The sequence below is a fragment of the Mycetomoellerius zeteki genome, unplaced genomic scaffold, assembly GCF_001594055.1.
Source record: "Mycetomoellerius zeteki isolate Tzet28-1 unplaced genomic scaffold, Tzet1.0 scaffold32, whole genome shotgun sequence".
Classification (NCBI taxonomy): domain Eukaryota; kingdom Metazoa; phylum Arthropoda; class Insecta; order Hymenoptera; family Formicidae; genus Mycetomoellerius; species Mycetomoellerius zeteki.
In genome coordinates, this window is record NW_017257305.1 from 13943 (window position 1) to 24285 (window position 10343).

The window sequence follows — 10343 nt, forward strand, 5'->3', positions numbered from 1 at the left end:
GCATACATACGTTGCATCGCCCCCCGGGGGCCGCCGAGGTCCGGCCAGGGCGTCCGCCTGCCTAGACATTTTTTATCTTGTAAACTATTGATTTGAACAAAAAAGTTTTTAGAAACAAAAAAATGGTAATTTCGATCCAATTAAGTTTATACAATTTTTTCGGAATTTTTATTTGAAGTTTAGATTTTTTAACACAAAATTGTTTATAACTTTTCAATGGCCACTTAAAAAAATAAAGTGTATGTATTATAGATGATTTTTCCACAGAATAATATGAGAAATCGAATCCAATCATTTTAGCTAGTAGAACGTTGATTGATCGGTTAATACATTTTCTAAGCGACTTTGTGGAGGTAAACCGCTCGCTTCTTATTGATACTCGCTGAGCGGCCGAGATTGTCGAGAAAGCATTTTCGGTCGCTTAAAACAAGCGATTAGAGCGACAAGAACGACTCGCTGTCTCGTTCACTCTCGGCGCGCCGAAGGCGAGCACACGTATATGGGCTCATGCTTGTGTGTAAAGCTCTATATATCAAAGTAACGAATAGGTCCTTCATGTTGGACCTACTAATCATACCCTATATCAATAATACTAAGCACTTATTGGACTATAGACAACTAAAGTAGACGACTAAATCAAAATGACGGTCGAAATAGCCAATAGGAAGGATGTTGGCATTTCGGCTCAGATAAAAGGAATGCGCTACTTTGATATACAGAGCTTTACTCGTGTATGTTACAGTGCCGCACCACGATAAATGACTGAACTTATAGTCGTGAAAAAATAATGTTTTGACGACGAAATTTATGTTGCGTGCCATTTCGTTGTTATTTGCTTAATTGTGAAAATATGACTTGTTTCGCACTTGTCAAAGTCGTAATTATTGAAGAAAACTAAAGTTATCTTGGAATTTTATATGTGAAAGCGTATTTTTCACTCGTTTCAACAGCTGTCAGACCGTGTGTTTCTGCCCGAGTATGAGCTCACTTTACGTGTCTTTTACGATCATTTGCTGATTGTCAAGGGAGGAAAGGACAGTTTTGTTCCATTTTTACAAATGTTTTAAAGCGATCTTGTCATTTAGATATATCCAAATTGTCTTTATTTACAAATACCACGCTACATAAATTAACGTCCCGAGGAAAAAAGTTTATATATAATTATATATATGACCATATATAGCACAATCATATATGGATTTTGTCTCTATATGATCATATATATATATATATGTTTGTAGAAAGCATACTTTGGGACATCCCTTTTTTATTCATTTAATTGTTGTTATAACACCTAATACACAGAGTTAAACCGAAAATCCCGTTTATATATCAATAGACAAGAAAATATTGGCAATTCTATAGTCATCGCATGCTTTGAGATTTCTTGGGAACAAAGCATAGATTAGAGACTGTTCTCAAACTATACAGTACCTACATGAAATGTCTCCAAATTATACAGTACTTGTATGAATGTCTCCAAATTATACACTAGGTGTATCAAAAGGAAATGTGTCCTCAAATTAAACATTATATACTGCAATTTTGATATATTCTAAGTCAGCAAAATATTATAAGTTTTATGATTTTGAGGTTCATTTTGTACAATTAATAAGGTTATTCGGGACACCGTACTTAAGCCTTTATTCTTGAACAATTTCTGAATGATATTGAAATAACCTACGAAAAAATGTTATTTATATTCTGGAAATTTTTCTTTTGTGAGGAAAACTAATGGGAGGACGAATAAACTAACTAAAGCTGCATCGGAGAACAGTTTAACATAATTAAGCATAAACTTCACAGTTCGTAACTTTTATTGGCTAACAGTTTCTAACACACGATACAGGGAATTCTTGCCGTTGCCATAACATGCCGCCATCATATAATATATCCAACTCAGCCGCCGCGCACGCGCGCGGCGCATGCATGCAGAATCGTGCAGGTACGCCACTCGGCTATGTTCGGACGCTCGCGGCTTTCGCGCCCGAATATGAATCACCTCTTACACTTTATTAATTCAAAATAATGAATTAAGCTTTTGATATTCCGTATTATTGGAAAAAATTGATATGTCATACCCTTCAAAAGTGACATCTTCCCCCTATATATATAGATAAGGTGCCATCTCCTATGGGAAAAGATGTTACAAGCAATTAAATAATAAAATGCAATATAAACTTGCATATTTTACTTATCTACAGTCCGTAATCAAGAGTTTTAAGCTATAAAAACGCATAAAGATATGATAAGATATAAGTTGAGGAAATATGAAAGAGAATAATTTAGAAATTTCATTAACTTTTATCAACTTTAATTGCTAATTATTTTTTATAATAAATAACGAGTGACGATTGAAACCTTCTGAAGATCACTCATGATCATGATCTTGACAACATATGTCAAAGTCGAGATAGTTGAGGTTTGTCCTTCAAGGACATAATTTTCTACAAATTACATTTTAATTCTAAATATCTTAGCAACTATAAATGAAACTTTGCATTTGTGAATTACTTTTTATAAAAACGTTTCTTTGTAACAATTATTGCACGTAAACATAAAGTACTATTTATATTCTTAGGCTATATTCCAAAACTTCCTCTTCGAGGAAAATTTTACTCGAAATGTATATAAATGTATATGTGATAAATAATATACCACAATACGTCAAGTAAAATTTTCCTCGGTGAGAACATTTTGAAATGTAGCTTAAATATATTTTATATATAATACATACTCATTGTCAACATTCTTGTAGGATCATCATTTATAGCTAATTTCTAATTGTGTTCTTTATATACTTGTTACAACATTTTTAAAGTCTTTAAGAGTATAATATTTTTAAAGTCTTTTAGAGTAAATGGATAACTGAATAACTCTCTGAATAACTGGTAAACAAGATTTCCTTTTTTCAGCAGCCTGTAACTAATTCCTTAAAATAATTTAATTAATGAATAGTTTTTATTACAACTAGTTAATACAACAACTATTTATAGAAGTAAAGGTGTTCAAATTTTGATTAAATTTTATTAGTAAAGAAATTGTATAATAGTATAGTATTGATATACTTTCTACGAAAATCTTTTGAAAATTAGAACAGTTATTATTTATACTTGTAATATATTATAATAAAAATAAAATTTTACTGACATTGTAATATTTTTCTCTTCTTATAAAGTATAAAATAATCTTATCAAATACTGTCTCTGTATTGTTACTACATTCATTCAGTGATGGTAATTTCAACATCTTATGAATGTCACCCAATTTTTTCTTAACTACTTCTTTCTCCATTTCAGTCCATTTAATACATTTTACTGATTTTTGCAGTAAACCTGTAATTAGAATAATTTATTATATTATATATAAAAAAATTGTTTTACGTAATTATGAAAGTAAACATTATTAAAAGTAAGCACATATACATTTATAAAAAAATTAATATAATATAAATGAAAAATAGTAATAATTATCTCACATTTTGGGCAATAAGTACTATTATTTAAAATTTTATCGTCACTGTCATCATCATAATTTAATGTGCGAATACATCTTTTCGTAGGTCGTGGTTAGAGTTTATCATTAATAATTTTTATATTATTATTATTCTCATAACTATCATCGTCATCGCTCGATGTATCCTTCGTTGCATTGTCGCCGTTGGAATTTTCTTTATTGTTGTCATTACTGTCTTCATCGCCTATTACAGCTTGCAGCAAACGAGATACTTCAGTCATGTCAATCAATCCACTAGGAATTCGATACACATCTTTATGGATTTCTTCATGATGCCCCATAAATTTGGCTAAATCAGAAACTTTATTTTCATATACTCTCTGCAAAGCAGTGTAAGTAGCAAGATATTTTCGGAGCATAGTACCTCGTAAAGTGTTATGGAACGATGCACTACAGTTAATAACAAATTTTCGCATTACAGAGCAAGCTCTGATATAACTTTTTTTTGGAGAACATACTCGAGATACAGCAAAAACATACTTATTTTTTTTGTTTACTCCAGCATTAGAACGATATTTGAGTAAAACGTTGATATATGAAATTAAAAATGTATGTAACAATACAGAGACAGTTCGTCTTAACTTCTCTCATATAATAAAAATAAAAATAACACAATCCGTAAAAGCGTTCTCTCGTATAATTATTCGAACAAATTGCTTGGCTTGTTGTTGAGATTCTTCTGACATATTTTCAAATATATCAGGGTTAAGAACATTGTCAATCGTCTCTTGATTTTGATAATTTTCAATAGGGAGTCTCTCAATTTCACCGGCTCTTCGTCGATTAAACATCTGAACGAGAATAAGAGTACCTTGCGTTAATTGTTTCCATGCCTTGAGATCAAATTTTTTCTGAAGAATTTCCATGGCTTCTTCACATAACTTGTATGCATAGTTATATACACTACTCAACAAAAAATAGGGAACACTTTCGACACGCTCAAAGTTGTACAATATTCAGAACACCATAACTTGGTGAAAAATCGTCGCAGAAAATAAATCGAAAAAGTATTTTAAAGGTTGAAATCTCTACTTTTCAAATCGGTAATCGATATTTCGATTTGATCGATCCTTCATGGAGCTACGCGGATACAAATGGATACCCGTCAAATTTGAAAATTTTGATCAAATTTTACAAGGTCTGTGGCGTGTACTAAAAATTTCACAATAATGCTATTTAGAGCATTCGATAGAGTGAATCTTTACCTTCAATTTTTTTTTTATTGATCGTTTTACGATTTTTTTTCACCGAGTTATTGAACATTGAAGCAAAAGTGACATTTTTACTTCAACGTTCAATAATTCGGTGAAAAAAAATCGTAAAACGATCAATAAAAAAACAAATTGAACGTAAAGATTCACTCTATCGAATGCTGTGAACAGCATTATTGTGAAATTTTTAGTACACGCCACAGACCTTTGTAAAATTTGATCAAAATTTTCAAATTTGATGGGTATCCATTTGTATCCGCGTAGCTCTATGAAGGATCGATCAAATTGAAATATCGATTACCGATTTGAAAAATAGAGATTTCAACCTTTAAAATGCTTTTTCGATTTATTTTCTGTGACGATTTTTCACCGAGTTATGGTGTTCTGAATATTGGGCAATTTTGAGCGTGTTCGAAAGTGTTCCCTATTTTTTGTTGAGTAGTGTAATTTTTTGATATCTAATTTTGATGGAAGGACAATTTGCTTTTTCCGACGTCGATTTGCAGAATCTTTTGTAACTTTTTTATTAATTGTCTCTGGATAATCATTATCGAACAGTACCATGAAATCATCGACAGCCTTTTTTCCATCTATATCATCATGTTTGATACATTCAGCAGATTGTATACGAGAACATTTCTTAAGGGGGAAATAGGGTTAGGAGCCCGATTTTTCATGTTTTTTTGCGAATTTTTTTTGGGTGGAAAAAATTTTTTTTATTTTTTGCAACTTTGGAATCATTTTACACATATTCTGAAGTACATGTCCAAATTTTTTCAAGTCATTATATTTAAAAATAGAGCAGTTGTAGGCCGCAACCCGTAGACGTTCGCCGCACGAACATGTCGCTTGCGTGACATGTAGAGGTCGTAATTTCCACCTAAAATCAAAAATCCAAAAATTTTTACGTTTATTACAAGTTTCTCTTCGATATGAACCTCAAATCGGCTAAAAAAAATCGAAAATTGAAGAAATTACGCAAGTTTGAAAAAAAAAACATCAATTTTCACCGTTTTTTTTTCATTTATTCGCCCTTAAAAATGCACTTAAAACCCATTTTTTATTCCGATTGGAGGTTCATGTTGAAGACAATTTAATAACGAACAATAATCACTTTGGTTTTTTAAAATTGGTTTATTATTTTTTGAGCGAGACGTCACGCAAGCCGAAAAAAGTCGTTTCGAGAAAAACGCGTTTGAGAAAAAAGTTATGAAAAACTGAACGTTTATGGCTTTTAATGAATTATACGAAGAGTTCCTACCTTTTAGTCAGCGATTCCTGCGCCATATAGCAAGCCTTCTTCTTCTTCATAAGCGAGATTTGCGGCCAACATTTCTTCTTTTCGCGCTTTTCTTTGGTCTCGAGGCCGCTGCGTCGGTTTAGGCGTTTCACGCGCTGCTCGTCCATTTGTTTGCCGAAGTTGAAACTTAGTGAGCCAACAACAATCTGTAACTCGTTCATCATCATTAAGATTGATGAATTTCCTTCGTTGAATACGGTGGCTGCGATATATGATGCCACTTCAACAATTTTTAAGCCACAATGCAGATGTTTAGGAGCAAGGCGCCAAATTGTCGAAACTTTCGTTCGAATTCTGAGTGTGGCTACCTAAGCACCTGGTCAGCAAGTCATCTCTTGAAAGATCTTCGTAAATCGGTAGTAATTCCTTCTGCACATCGTGGTGTAATGGTTGAGGGTGAGGTTCAGGCGCATTCCCTGAGGTTCGAGCGCGCTCCGTATAATTCTCATAACTTGGGAAGGACTTCGAATTTCGCTTTGAAATTTTGGGAACACATTCTTGAATAGTAATACTATCGATTCATGCTAGTTCCAAAAATTCGAAATTTTGAAGCCTCTAACCCTATTTCCTCCCTTAAACATTGTTCCAAGGGTAGTTGCGTTATAAGGTGTTTGAAAAATCTGCAACTCTGAATTATAATTTGCACATATTTTAATAGCCTTTATGACGTCATCGTATCTAGGATGAAAAATGGATGCAAAATCAGATATTTGGTTGTTAATTCCTTTAATTGCCAATTTAAAGCGGCCAAGAAGCCGTAGATAATTTCTAATCATATCGTACTGATGAAAATGTGTATGTGTCGTATAATTTATTCCCGAATAAAATCAGAAGTTCATCATATTTTATCGACTTTGAAACATTGTCATCATTGAATGACGGAATAATTTTTCGACGCATTATATCGTTAGCATGATTATGTGCATATCCCATTAATTGTTTTCCTTCTATAAGTTGACCTCTTTGACCTTTCTTATGTTTTGAATTACATTTTGCGTAATGTATCCTTAAAGTTCTTTTAGAAAAATATCCTTTGCAATGTTTGCAACACACATAGTCTTCGGCGGTATTATTAAATTTTGTTTCAGGACGTCGATAAGGTATGAGAATCCTTGTATTTAAATTGGCATCACTATTATGAAGATAATTTCCATATTTTCGAATTTTTTCAATAATTTTGCGTCGTTCTGGATTGCCTTTTGGAAAATGTATAAATTTTTAGAAACGTCTGCTATATTTTTATGTTTTAGTTCCAAATGCCGCGCAAACTTTTTTTGAAGTTTTTTTGCAATACGTGCAAAAATACTGTTTGAGTGAATAACTTGCATTCTCATTTTTTGAGACAGATACGAGAACATTAGAAATATCAACCGGAATTATATCATTTTTAATAGAAAGATTCAAATTATCACTACATTACATTTAAATTTGATTCATTCATTGTAGTGATGTTGCTGCTCGGTATATAATTTGAACTTTTACTTCCATGTCCATTATCAGTCGTCGTATTGATCATTTCTATCGAGAAAGTTTCGTTAGTATTAATATTGTCAATGTTCCTTTCTAATGATGAATCTACAATGCGAGTTGAAGATTCTTGCTCATTTTTTATTGTGTCATCAGAATATTTGATAATTTGTTTTTCAATATTAGATGAAATATTCTCTTTAGGAATACTCGAATATACATTTAAATCTTTTAGCCAATCATCTCCGATAAAATTTGCAATTTCTGTTGCGCCACTAGGAGTGCTACTCTCAACAGATATATTAGAATCAGTTGATGAATTTGAATGAATTATGAATGAAGACTTGTGAATTTGATTTTTTATATATTGTCTTTTCGAAATAGGCGTCGAGTAACCGATGGTTTTTACCGAGCTAGAAGTACGAACTTGACCAATGACGATGATGATATTGATATATATTTTGTATTATTTACATTGTTAATATCGTCTAGCTTCCATTGCAAGGTTTCATGTGAATCTAATAAGAATCCAAAACTAAATATAGTATCGAATAAATATACAAAAATAAACAAAAACTAAATATAGTATCGAATAAATATATGTATAAAACATATGTATGAAACAATAATAAGAATAATGATAAATATAAATGAATCTTCAATCAAAGTTTTGCTCTTTAAATCTGGATTAGTAATCAATGAAATTCAATTAAAAAAGGAAATTTGAGCATTATATATATAATTAAAAATGCTGATACCTGCCCAGATAGCAAAGCGTGTCTCAGCAAAATCGCGCAAATCTGTGATTGCTTATGATGCTGACAACTTGCCGTAGATTTGTCTTCAACGATTTCGAATATATCGACATTGTAGCAACCTGCAGATAACAATGTGTATTGCCAGCAAGATAGCTGCGTCAATGTTATCTTGCGTTGTCGGCAATATGACAGCATTGAATACTGCATATTATTATGGCAACGTGATGACAATAGTATGAATTTTGATGATGACGATTTTAAAGTTGTCGGCAAATTGCTGGCAAGTTGCTACTCAATGTTATTATATAGTGAAGGCATCAAGTTATCAACAAATGAAGACTCAGTTGCTGCAATTCTGGTAACAATACATACTTAGCAATGCATATTTAGTCAGCAACAAGACAGATGGGTTGCTGTCTGCGTGTATCATTGTCAATTCCAATAAATATATGTTGAATTTATACTAAACAAAGTTAGTTAAATTAGGAAGTTTTATTGACTTTTTAAGTTGAATTTCACTGTAAATTCACTTATTAGCAGTGTATACTTGAAACTCATAATTATTGATTATTATCTGCTGATTCAGAGTATAGAAAGTTTAGAGTCATCCCCAAACAATACTTTCCTTAAAACTTTTCCTTAATAATCTAGTAGACTATAATAGGCATTATTAAAATTAAATTACCATCGGTGCTTAATAAATCGCCTTCATATTATGATCCTTTTATTTTAACAAGACAAGTAATTCCTTGAATAATTTTAACCTTTTTTGAAAGAATTATGAGATGTTCTTCATTATGAAATCTTATTAACGAATACATGGCTGAAACAGATACCTATATAATACATATCATTAACTTTTCTCAAAAAGACAACCTCTATGAGATTACTATTCTGAATTACATAGAAGACAAAACATTTACTGACTAATTGTTAAGCAGCACAAGAATACGTATTTATTCAGATAGCTGGACGGATATTGCAGCGCTAGCAAAGACAAATATGGATCATTTTTCATTCGAAGTGAATACTGGTACAGACGATAACAGATAAGCACCTAATCTGGAGACACGGTAGTGTCTCGGCGCTAAGCCAAGCGCAGCGACACTGCCGTGCCTCTTTTATGCGAACCGTCGAGTTGTGCTGGATCGAGATTATCGGATCTCAATAACGGCTGAACCGATCGCGTTCTATGTACGCTCAATCGATAGCCACCGCACGGATTGTATGATAAAAGTGCTTTTATTTTTTTTCTACGCGCCCTACGAGCGGAGATATTGCGACGCAAAGTCTGGATCTGTCACTTTTCACATTCAGATTCAGATACGTCGTCATTATTATTATTGTCGTCGACCAGGAAAAATGTACGTCTCGTTTTTTTGATAATAGATGGCTTTTGATTTAACCAAGCGATGAAAGCATTGCACATTCGAACATGATCAACTACACATGACGGCTATGATAATCAGCGATGGCAACATCATTAATTAAAATTAAAATTAAAATTAAAATTAAAATTATTATTAAAATTAAAATTATTAATTAAAATTAAAATGAAATATTAATTAAGATTGAAATGAAATATATCGAGATTGTCGTTGAAGATCTAGGTATTTACCGCGTCGAGGAAGAGAGTGTCTAGATATTCACCATCGAGGAATTAAACGTATAGGTGTTCGACGTCGAGGAATTAAAAGTCTAGATGTTTGCCGTCGAGGAAGTGGGTGTCTAGGTATTCGCCGTCGAGGAAATGGATGTTTAGGTGATCGCCGTCGAGGAAGTGGGTGTCTAGGTGTTGTCTACATGTTCGCCGTCGAGAAAGTGGGTGTCTAGGTGTTCGCTATTGAGGAAATGGGTGTCTAAGTGTTCGCAGTCGAGGAAACTCGCCATCGAAGAAGTGGTTGTCTAGGTGTTGTTTATATGGTCTTCGTCGAGGAAGTTGGTGTCTAGATGTTCGCCGTCAAGGAAATGAGTTTTCTAGATGTTCGCCGTCAAGGAAATGAGTTTTCTAGATGTTCGCCCGCGAGGAAGTGGGTGTCTTGGTGTTCGCCGTCGAGGAAATGAGTTTCTAGGTGATCGCCGTCGAAGAAG